This window comes from Giraffa tippelskirchi, chromosome 8 (assembly GCF_054371585.1).
Source record: "Giraffa tippelskirchi isolate mGirTip1 chromosome 8, T2T-mGirTip1v1.2.pri, whole genome shotgun sequence".
Lineage (NCBI taxonomy): Eukaryota > Metazoa > Chordata > Mammalia > Artiodactyla > Giraffidae > Giraffa > Giraffa tippelskirchi.
This window is the reverse complement of record NC_137282.1, coordinates 13,961,915-13,974,412: the sequence shown is the minus strand read 5'-3', so window position 1 is coordinate 13,974,412 and position 12,498 is coordinate 13,961,915. Positions and strand designations below refer to the sequence as shown.

At 38.3% G+C, this 12,498-nt stretch overlaps 1 protein-coding gene and 1 non-coding gene across 11 annotated transcripts in view; one reads left to right on the top strand and one right to left on the bottom strand.

Annotated features, from left to right (window-relative positions):
• Nucleotides 1-12,498, top strand: part of UNC5D (unc-5 netrin receptor D) — a 610,447-nt gene that overhangs the window by 216,331 nt on the left and 381,618 nt on the right. The window lies entirely within an intron of this gene.
• TRNAC-ACA (transfer RNA cysteine (anticodon ACA)) lies at nucleotides 12,013-12,084 on the bottom strand. Its single transcript has one exon. It is a non-coding gene; the product is annotated as a tRNA-Cys (tRNA).

Here is a 12,498-nt window from a genome sequence, read left to right as displayed (position 1 = left end):
CCCAAAATAGTTATTCTCCCAGTTTTGAAAAAATAATATATTGTTATGTCATAGTTCTGTAAATCGGGAAAGCTTGGGAAGCACTCCACTGGAAGATCTCTAACCCTTATTCTCATATATATGAATATATATTTATACACACATAAACATATGCTTATATAGTATATATTATAAATGGATAAATGTGTGTATATTTTGTTTTGGCTGTGCTGGATCTTTGTTGCAGCACGTGGACTTTCCCTAGTTGTGCCATGGCTTCTCCAGTTGCGGTGCATGGACTTAGTTGCCCCACAGATTGTGGGATCTTAGTTCTCCCACCAGGAATTAAACCTTTGTCTCCTGCACTAGAAGGCGGATTCTTAATCACTGGACCTCCAAAGGAGTCCCTCATTATCTTTTCTTATGAAATATTTCCTCCCTTTCTGGCTTTATGGTACTGGCCAAGGTGCTGAAAAGGCCCAGTCTCTTTTTACTGTACTACCCTTTATCCTGAACACTTCAAACTAGAAGCATTTGGGTTAGAGCATCCTGGAGTTAGTACATAATTCTATGGAATTACTGTTGTCCGCTTGGTAGTAGAAAAAAAGGGAGACGTGTTTGATGATGGAAAGAGGTGGGAAAGTGGGTCACTTGTCAGTTAAATAACAAGCCATCTCTTATCACACTCGCATTGAAACCACATTTTGAATATTTTTCTTATTTACATGAGAGTAGCAGTTTCCAATTTCTCAGTTCAATTTGCCAAACAGTTGGCTGTCCTGCCTGAGTACTTTTGATCTACAGTCACTTTCAAGGCCAAGGCAGCTTTGCCTAGTGCCAGGAACAATTAATTTCTCAAGACGCTAATAAAGGATGTTTCACTTGGTTGCACAAGTTAAATAGTGAGTTTGTAGTCAAACAAACAAACATATAAACAAACAGAAGAGATAGTCACAAGTTATTTGATTTCTAGAGGTCACTGTCCGTGACTTATATGTTGTTATGTCCTTAACAATTAATAATGTTGGCATATATTAGGCACAGAAATTCTTATGTAATTAAATCGACTACTTACTTGATTTCCAAAGCAGATTTTGAAAGCTGAAATTTATCTTCATTGATCGTCATTTTCCTATGAAGATTTAGATGATAAAATTCTACTAGTATGCCAGATTTCTCTAAACATAGCAATAGTCAAATTGTAGGATGGATAACCTAATGTAGTGTTGAGGACTCATGGTGAGATCATTCTCCCTGGTTAGTAATATTCACAGGCACCTTGGAATTTCTTGTTTTATCTCAAAATGTATATGTCCTTTGTTCATTTGTTAAGGATGTAAATTAAATTATTTATAATATTTTCCATATGGATTTTCTAAAATTTCTTTTTGGTTTATGATGTGAATGATATACAAGAAGAAAAAGTCACCAATTAAGTCCTAAAGAAGGAAATGGTAGTTTATACATGTTTAAGTGTGTAATGTTTATCAATCTCTCCCAACAGAAACAGTCGTAAAAATTAATTCTTTTGTGAAAAACTAGTATTAAAAATAGTTGTGTAATTGTGACATCTCCAGGCGGTGCATATACTGAGTTTATGATTTCAAATGTCCTAGAGGTGGTGATCTCAGATTTAATATGAGGCTCCCCTGAAGATACCAGTTCCTTTTAGAGGATTTTTGTATATTCTAATTTTATTTCCCTCATAGTACTGAAATATAGAAATGAATTTAACACCATTTTAGTGAAAATATAGCAAGTTCTATTAATAATAATCTATGGTTAAATTTTGGTTTTGAAAGCTATCAGTTGTTGCATTAGAATTATTCCAAAATGAAAATATCTTTGGGGGGGATGTGGAAAATTAAAAGGAATAGTTTTAAAATTATTTTAATTTTAAGCAAGAGCTGTGTAACAACAGAAATCATCTCTTTTTAACTTCTGAAGTAAAAATGTGAAACGGTTACTTTTAGCTTTTTTAAATAATATTGATTTTTTTGAGAGGGAACTGTTTTCCCAGAAATAAAATTACCATTTTTCTTTCTCTAATTTCTTCTTCTCTTCCTCCTTGCATAATTGTGATTCTCTTGCTGTAAATCTTGGATGATTATCTACTAGTAATTTAGTATCATACATTTGCACGTGGCTGTTCAGTTTTCCCCACACCTTTCAGTGAAGAGACTATCCCTTCATCATTATATACTTTTGCCTCCTTTGTTGTAAAATAATTGGTCACATACATGTGGGTTTATTTTATTATGGGAATCTCCTTTCTGCTTCATTGATCAATGTGCCTGCTTTTATGCTAATACCGTACTATTTTGATAACTACAGCTTTGAAATGTAGTTTAAAGTTAGGGTGCACAGTGCCACCAACTTTGTTCTTTAGGCTTCTCTGGTTGCTCAGGCGGTAAAAAATCTGCCTGCAGTGCAGGAGACTGAAGTTTGATCTCTGGGTCAGGAAGATCCCCTGGAGAAGGGAGTGGCTCCCCATTCTAGAATTCTTGCCTGGGAAATCCTATGGACAGAGGAGCCTGGTGGTCTGTAGTCCATGGGGGTCACAAAGGGTCAGACACAGCTGAGTGGCTAACACTTTCACTTTCAATTTGTTCTTCTTTCTCAAATTTCCTTTGGCTATTCGGAATCTTCTATGGTTCCATACATGTTTTAGAATTGGTATATTTCTGTGAAAGAGGCTACTGGGACTTTGGTAGGGATTGCACTGAATCTAGACATTGCTTTGGGTGATATGGATGTTTTAACACAATTAGTTTTTCAGTATATGAGCACAGAATACAGTTTTATTGATTTGTGTCTTTAGTTTCCCTCACTAGTGTAAATTTCAGCATCTTGGCCTTTTACCTCCTTGGTTAAATTTATTGCTAGGTATTTTATTCTTATTGGTGAAATTGTAAATCAGACAGTTTTCTCAATTTCTCTTTCTGGTAGTTTGTTGTTAGTGTATGGGAGTGCAATAGATTTTTGTATAATAATTTTGTATCCTGCAATTTACATGAATTCATTTATTAGTACTAACAGTCTTTTTGTGAGATTATTTTCTTTTTCTTGAAGTACAGTTGATTTACATTGTTGTGTTAATTTCTGGTGTACAGCAAAAGTGATTCAGTTTACATATATATATATATATACACATATATTTTTCATCTAGGTTATTACAAGATATTGAATATAGTTCTCTGTGCTTTAGAGTAGGATCTTGTTGTTTATCTATTTTATGTGTAGTAGTTTGTGTCTGCTAATCCCAAACTCCTAATTTGTCCCCCTGTCCTTTTCTACTTTAGTAACTAAAAGTTTGTTTTCTATGTCTTGTGATTCTGTTTCTGTTATGTAAATGAGCTCATTTTTGTTGTGTGTTAGATTCCATATGTAAATAATATCACATGATATTTCTCCTTCTTTGACTTCATTTATGATAATCTCAAGGTCCATCCATGTTGCTGCAAATGGCACTGTTTCATTTTTTTGTGTGTGTGGCTGAGTAGTATTCCTTTTTAAACATTACTTCTTTATTCATTCATCTGTTGGTGGATGCTTGGCTGTTTCTATGTTTTTGTTATTGTTAATAGTGCTGCCTCAGATATGCAGATGATACCACCCTTATGGCAGAAATTGAAGAAGAGTCTCTTGATAAAGGTGAAAGAGGAGAGTGAAAAAGCTGGCTTAAAACTCAACATTCAAAAAACTAAGATCATGGCATCCGGTCCCATAACTTCATAGCAAATAGAGGGGGAAACAATGGAAACATTGACAGACTTCATTTTCCTGGGCTCCAAAATCCCTGCAGATGGTGACTGCAGCCATGAAATTAAAAGACACTTGCTCCTTGGAAGAAAAGCTATGACCAACCTAGACAGCATATTACAAAGCAGAGACATTACTCTGCTGACAAGTGTCCATCTAGTCAAAGCTTTGGTTTTTCCAGTGGTCATGTATGGATGTGAGAGTTAGAATGTAAAGAAAGCTGAATGCTGAAGAATTGATGCTTTTGAACTGTGGTGTTGGAGAAGACTCTTGAGAGTCCCTTGGACTGCAAGGAGATCCAACCAGTCCATCCTAAAGGAGATCAGTCCTGAATATTCATTGAAAGGACTGATGCTGAAACTCCAATACTTTGGCCACCTTTTGGGAAGAGCCGATTCTTTGGAAGGGACCCTGCTCTGGGAAAGATTGAAGGCAAGAGGAGAAGGGGATGACAGAGGATGAGATGGTTGGATGGCATCACTGACTCGATGGACGTGAATTTGAGCAAGCTGGGCGATGGTGATGGACAGGGAAGCCTGGCGTGCTACAGTCCATGGGGTTGCAAAAAGTTGGACACGACTGAGCAACTGAACTACCATGAACATAGGGTTGCATGTATATTTTCAAATTAGAATTTTCTCCGGATACATGCCCATGAGTGGAATTGCTGCATCTTATGGTAGCTCTTTTTTTTTTTTTTTCAGTTTTTTGAGGAGCCTCCATACTGTTTCCCATAGTCCCTGCAAGTGAAAATATTTTTAATTGCATGTTTAATACAAATACTTGAATGTTGTTCAATTCTCTGCTATCATTTACTATAACAGTCATCATTAAAAAACATCTCATTTTTCATGCTTCATTATTCTAAGTGACAAAGCATGCTCTCGAGGGATTAGGTGGATATTGCATATATAATTTTCATCATAAAAGTCTAAACATATGGCATGACTGTTAGGTATTTCCTAGAAAAATGTCACATTTTGCTCGTATCAGTGGCTTCTTGATTTAATATATTACATATCTTCTCTAACATTGAATAAATAGATGATACATCTGTAAGATATAGATGCAATAAAAAAGTAATCCTTTTGATCTGTGAAGAATGATGAGTGAAGTTCTTATCTGGCAATAGATAGACAAACAGGTACTCTTCCCGATATCTATCAATGTTAAGGGAAATAAAGCAACATTTATAGATGATTGCCTGATAAATACTCATTAAATGCTATAGCCCATTAAATATGCTAATAGCTGTTCTAGGGTTAAGTTGAATCACCATTCACATACCTGAATGGCATGTCATTAGCTTCCTGTAATATCACTCACTCTCCTCTCTTCTGAGTTATGCCTTGTAGTGGTGCATTAGCCAATATCAAAAGATCCTATAGGAAACAGACCTGTACAGAATTTCAGATCTACTGTAAAGATGCGGTTATGATCTTTGTTCATGGGATTGCAGTGCTGCTTTCATGAGTTCCCTTGAGGAGAGATGGCTTCCTGCTTTCTGAACTTTAATATCAGGAACAGTTGGATTTCTTCTGAGCAGTCGATTTTTTGTCTTGTAATGGATCCCTGGTTTGTAAACTGATTAGCTTTCTTTTATGGGAAGCCAAAATACTGAATCGTATGTTAACTAACTTGATATTACAGTTATATATGGCTCCTTTTAAGACCTTATTTCATGTTTCTCTACTTTCCCCCCTATTTCTTCAGATGTATGTTATCTTGGCATATTTTTTTTTTAATTGAAGGATAGCAACATTTAAAAACTCATGTGAAAACGAAAAGATGAAATGAAGTTAGTTTGTAGAGTGCCTTCACGATGCTTCAGTGGTGCCCATAATTAGGAAAATCTTTAAATGTATCATTCAGACCGAGTCTGCATTGATGGTTAAATGGGGCACTATTAATAATCATTCCAGGACAGTCAGCGTGAAATCAGGTCTGTTGTAGGCAGAGATGTATGGTCACCTTGTATATAGGAAACCATAAATGCCTTTACGCTCATGTATGCCATCAAGGATCTCTCTCTGTACATATACATATATATATATATATATATATATATATATATTTACATGTTGCATGCACTTAGTTGCTCAGTCGTAGCTTACTCTTGTGATTCCATGAACTGTAGCCGCTAGGCTTCTCTGTCCATGGGATTCTCCAAGCAAGAATACTGGAGTGGGTTGCCATTTCCTACTCCAGGGGATCTTCCCGACCCAGGGATCAAACTCGGGTCTCCTGCATTTCAGTCAGACTCTTTACCAACTGAGCTACGAGGGAAGCCCATATATGTATATACATATGTAGATACACACACACACACACACACACACACACACATATACATGTATATATATTTAATTTTTTTTCTTTTTGCTGAGACTATTTAACATAAGACAGTCAAACCAGCTTTACTGGGATATTTTCGTTGATCCCGGTTTTCACATAATCTGACTTGGCAAAGTCTTTAGCAATTGGGAAGATTTAAAGTACAAGGTTGAAGTTTAGGTTAAGACTTTAGTTAATTAATGATCAAGAACATACAAGGTAGAGAATCAGAGCTAGAGAATTTGGGATATCGGTTTCTCCAAGAGTAGGGAACATTTATCAGAGGCCCATTTACCAGAATTAGGGCATGAGGTTATACTCGAATGTCAGGAAATTCAGAGGTCATGTCTGACTTTAGAGAAGGCAGGGCTAAGCTTGTATTTGGGGCTTGAGAGAGCTCCATTTAGGGAGTAAAGGGAGGCAGAAACTAGAAATCTGAGCTGGTGAATGAAACAGATTAGGTTCAAATATTGATTTTGCCAAGCGAAGAGACCACGGGTAAGTTAATTAAACCATCTGAGCCATCTTTCCAGATTGTATAATGTAGATAATAATACCTGCCTCACAAATTGCCTTAAAGATGTGAAAAATACTTAAAATAGTGTCTGCTCTCCAGTGGGATCTCAGTAAACAGTGATTGTCATCATGTTCCAACACAATGGCTATATTCTTGGGCTGATCCATGATGTGCTGTGATGAATAAAATAGCACGAGGGTAACCTTTTCTTAATTTGGAGGAAACCCAATGTGACTGGGTTATTCTCAGTTGGCAGTTTCCCTGAGGTTGATGTTTCCACCCGTTGGTGTTTACTACTGCTTGTCTACCAGTGGGCGGCAATAGATGACAAAACAAACAGGTGAACAGTGTCAGCATTTCACACTCTTCTTCCAAAATCAAAACAGTCCAAGTGTTTCACCGTTTGGGTGAGTTTAAGAACCCATGCCTGGTTTAGAACCCTGTGTCTGGAACATAGTGATGTTTGTTTTAGCCTAAGGCTCTTGGGGCCATGAAAAGGTAGCTTCCTCAATCCCCGGGCTTTATTTTTTGCTGGCTGAACTGGGAGTGGTTGTACAGAAGTGTATCAGAGATCCCTGTCATTTCCAGAAAGGGCAGGCATCATTTACCAGCTCTGAGAAATGTCTTTTCCTAGGATAGTTATGCTAAAAAGCAAAAAAAACAAAACATAAAAAGTATAACTGTACTGAACTCCTCACTAAGTCAGAGTGTCAACAATCTCTCAGGCTGGCATAATTCACCTTATTAAGGTAATAAAAAGGAGGCAAGGAAATTATTTCCAGTTGGAAGAAGATAGATCCAGTTGTACTATGCAGGCATACAGAAGGTCACAAGGCGGACATCTGTAGCCGAGGACTCTTTTCCTCCAGCTACTCACTAATTCTCACTGTTTTCTAACTACAATTGTCCCCAAGTTCAACTCTGTCACTCTGATGACCTGTATTGCTAAGAGGTAGCAATAGGCCCCAAGGGCCTCTAACGAACTCTGTCGTTTCTCTTGGAGAAATGTTTCTTCATAGGTAAGAAACTAAGCATCACCATCTGGGCTTATCTGAGATCCTAAAAGCCCTCTGAATGTGTGTTGATGGCCTCATTCTAAAGTCCCCAGTGCATCCTTGGAGCACATCACAGGGACATAAATCACTCTTAGAAAGTACGTTCTTCCAAACTCTGTCAGCCCATGTCTCTCCGAAAATACATTCACTCTTGGCAGCTGTTTATGAAGCCTGGCTTTATGAAAAAATAATAATAGTAAAAGGGGAGTTTAAAGATTTTTGTATTCTCTCTCTCTTTTTTTTTTTTTTAATTTTCAGCTGGTATCCAGGCAAACAGTCTAGTAACTGCTTCCATTGGTGGCTTCCTGATGCATTTAAGCCTGTTGTTGAGTTGAACCACACTGGACTTAGAAGCCCTCTGGATCTCAAACCTCCTCCTCGTAGCCTTCCATGGCTCTTCTTTTTATTTGTTTATGAAGATTGATGGATTTATTTTTCAGCTGTGGTGGGTCTTCATTGCTGTGTGTGGGCTTTCTCTAGTTGCAGTGGGCAGGGGCTACTCTTCATTGTGATGTGTGGGTTTCTTCCTGCAGCGGCTACTCTTGTGGAACATGAGCTTTGGTCATGCGGTCAGTAGTTGTGGCACACAGGCTTAGTTGCCCTGCTACCTGTGGGATCGTCCCTGACGGGGAATCAAACCAGTGTCCCCTGCATTGCAAGACAGATTCTCAACCACGGAACCACCAGGGAATCCCCCTTGGCTATTCTGGTGCTGGTTAAAGACAAGGAACATCAATGCTCGTGGTGGGGCTATGCAGATTTAGTTGCTGTTGGCAATTTGTATCTTCCCTAAACAACTCTGCCATGTAAAACATTTGTCACAGATTAATTTGTATATATTCTTTGATTAATAACTGCTGTGTTTGTCTTCCTAGTACTGTTCCTCATCCATGTGTTTTGTAATAAATTGTTCGGGGATTCATACATGATGATCTTATCACTGTGGCTACACTAGAAATGCTCTCAAATGAGGGCAAGGACCAGATTGTATCTGCTTCCTTAACTAATGTTTAGTAAGGGTCTGCTGCTTAGATGATTTCTAAAAATGTTAGCTGGTAGAAGATGGCGGCTCTTCAGGGCATGCAATTTCCTGTTGGTATAACAAACTTCCCACTGTCGGCCATGAGCGTTTGGTTTTCTTGTACAAGAAGATCTTTGTCTTACTAATCACTTTATTGAGGTATGATAGACAAGTAAACAGTTGCACATATTTAATGTGTACAAGTTGGGGATACGTATATGCCTGTGAAAGCGTCACTGACATCAAGGCCATAGATGTAGCATTACTAGTAAATGTTTCCTGGCATGCCATTATTATTACTTTTTGTGTGTGTCTCTGTGTGTGGATCTTTGTAAAGATTACCCACTTGGAAAATTGTAAGTATACAGTACAGTATTGTTAGCTCTAGGCACTATGCTTTGTAGTTCAGTTCAGTCGCTCAGTTGTGTCTGACTCTTTGCGACCCCATGAACCGCAGCACGCCAGGCCTCCCTGTCCATCACCAACTCCTGGAGTTTACCCAGACTCATGTCCATCGAGTCGGTGATGCCATCTAACCATCACATCCTCTGTCATCCCCTTCTCCTCCTCCCTCAGTCTTTCCCAGCATCAGGGTCGTTTCAAATGAGTCAGCTCTTCGCATCAGGTGTCCAAAGGATTGGAGTTTCAGCTTCGACATCAATCCTTCCAATGAACACCCAGGACTGATTTCCTTTAGGATGGACTAGTTGGATCTCCTGGCAGTGCAAGGGACTCTCAAGTCTTTTCCAACACCACAATTCAAAAGCATCAATTCTTTGGCGCTCAGGCTTCTTTATAGTCCAACTCTCATATCCATACATGACTACTGGAAAAACCTTAGCCTTAACTAGACGGACCTTTGTTGGCAAAGTAATGTCTCTGCTTTTTAATATGCTGTCTGGGTGGTCATAACTTTCCTTTCAAGGAGTAAGCTATGCCTAATTTATGGATCTTGTATAATTATAACTCTGGACCCTTTGTTCATCTTTCTATTTCCCCCTCCCCTCAGCAACTGGTAAAACTCTGCTTTTATGAGATTAACTGTCTTAGATTTCATTTCATGAGATCATGCAGTATTTGTCTTTCTATGTCTGATTCATCTCACATAATGTCCTCCAGGTTCATCTATGATGTTGTAAAAGGCAGTATTTCCTTCTTTTATAAGGCTGGATGTTATATGTGCAGTGAATTTCTTTATCCATTCATCCTTCAGTGAATATGTAGGCTGATTATATATCTTTGTTGTGAATCACACAGCAGCGAACATGGGATTATAGATGTTTCTTTGAGATCCTGATTTCGATTCCTTTGAATAAATACCCCAACCTGAAATGACTGGGTGATATGATAGTTCTACCTTTAATTTTTTGAGGAACTGCCACACTAGTTTCCATAGTAGCTGTGTCAATTTACATTCACACCAACACTGTACAAGGGTTCACTTTTCTCCACATCTTGTCCACACTTATATTTTTATTTTTTTAAAATAGCCCTCCTAACAGGTGTGCAGCGATGAAATTAAAAGACGCTTACTCCTTGGAAGGGAGGTTATGACCAACCTAGGTAGCATATTTAAAAGCAGAGACATTACTTTGCCAACAAAGGTCCGTCTAGTCAAGGCTATGGTTTTTCCCAGCAGTCATGTATGGATGTGAGAGTTGGACGGTGAAGAAAGCTGAGCACCGCAGAATTGATGCTTTTGAACTGTGGTGTTGGAGAAGACTCTTGAGAGTCCCTTGGACTGCAAGGAGATCCAATCAGTCCATGCTAAAGGAGATCAGTCCTGGTTGTTCATTGGAAGGACTGATGTTGAAGCTGAAACTCCAATACTTTGGCCACCTCATGTGAAGTGTTGATTCATTGGAAAAGACCTTAATGCTGGGAAGGATTGGGGGCAGGAGGAAAAGAGGATGACAGAGGATGAGATGGTTGGATGGCATCACTGACTCGATGGACATGGGTTTGGGTAAACTCCGGGAGTTGGTGATGTACAGGGAGGCCTGGCATGCTGCGATTCATGGGGTCGCAAAGAGTGGGACACAACTGAGTGACTGAACTGAACTGAACAGGTGTGAGGATGTGGTTTTTGTTTGCATTTCTCTGATGATTAATGGCATTGAGTACCCTTTCAAATACCTATTGGCCATTTGTTTGTTCTCTTTAAAGAAGAAAGAAAATTGTTAGCCACTCAGTCATGTCCAACCCTTTGTGACCCCATGGACTATAGCCCACCAGGCTCTTCTGTCCATAGGATTTCCCAGGCAAGAATACTAGAATGGGTTGCCATTTTCTTCTCCAGGTGATCTTCCTGACCCAGGGATCGAACTTGAATCTCCTGCATTGCAGGCAGATTCTTTACCGTCTAAGCCACCAGGAAAGCAAGAAATGTCTATTCACATCCTCTGTCCATTTGTTAATTGAGTTGTTTATTTCTTTTTGCAGTTCAAATGAATGAATTCCTTATATATTTTGGGTGTTAACCATTATTGGATTTATGGGTTTGCACATATTTTCTCCTATTACATAGGTTGACATTTAATTTAATTATTTCCTTTGCTATGTAATAGCTTTTAAACTTGATGTAGTCCCACATTTTTATTTTTGTTTCTATTGACTGTACTTTTGGTGCTATATCCAAAAAGTTATTGCCAAGACCAATGTCAAGGAGCATTTTACTTATGTTTTCTTCTAGGGGTTTTACATTTTCAAATATTATACAGTCTTTCCAATATGAAGAGATTGTCCTTTTCTTGTTTTATACTTTGATGCCTTTGATGGTTGCCATAGAAGTGTAGGCTTATTTCTGGACCCTCTGTTATATTTCATTGGTCATTGGGTCTATTTTTATTCCGGTAGTATAATGTCTGAATTATTATAACTTTGTAATGTAATTTGAGATCAGGAAATGTGATGACGCCTCCAGCTTTTTTATTCTTGCTCAGGTTCGTGTTTGGCCATTTGAGGTCTTTTGTAGTTCCATAGGAATTTTAGGATTGTTTCTTTTTTTCTGTGAAAAATGCCATGGAAATTTTGATAGAAATTGTAATGAATATGTGGGACATTTGGGCAGTTTAAGAGTATTCTTCCAATCCAAAAACACAGCATATCAAAAACAAAACCCAATAAAAAATGGACAGAAAACCTAAATAGACATTTCCCCCCAAAAGACATACAGATGGCCACTGGCATGTGAAAAGATGATCAACTTTGCTAATTATTGAAGTTGCTCAGTCATGTCCTACTCTTTGCGACCCCATGGACTGCAGCCTACCAGGCTCCTCTGTCCATGGGATTTTCTAGGCAAGAGTACTGGAGTGGGTTGCCATTTCCTTCTCCAGGAGACCTTCCCCACCCAGGTATTGAACCTGGGTCTCCTGCATTGTAGGCAGACGCTTTACCATCTGAGCCACCAGGGAAGCCTCTTTGCTAATTATTAGAGAAATGGAAATAACAACTACAATGAGATACCTTCTCACACTGGTCATAATGGCCATCATCAAAAAGTCTACAAATAATAAATGCTGGAGAGGATGTGAAGAAAAGGGAACTCTCCTACACTGTTTGTGGAAATGTAAATCGGAGTAGTCATTATGGAGGACTATATGGAAGGTCCTTAGAAAACTGAAAATAGATTAACCTTTGATCCAGCAATACCAATCCTGGATATATATCTAGAGAAAACCATAATTTGAAAAGATATATGCACCCTAGTATTCATAGCCACACCATTTACAATAACAAAGACATAGAAGCAGCCTAAATGTTCATCAACAGATGAATGAGTAAAGAGGATGTGGTACTTATATACAATAGAATATCGTTGTTGTTTA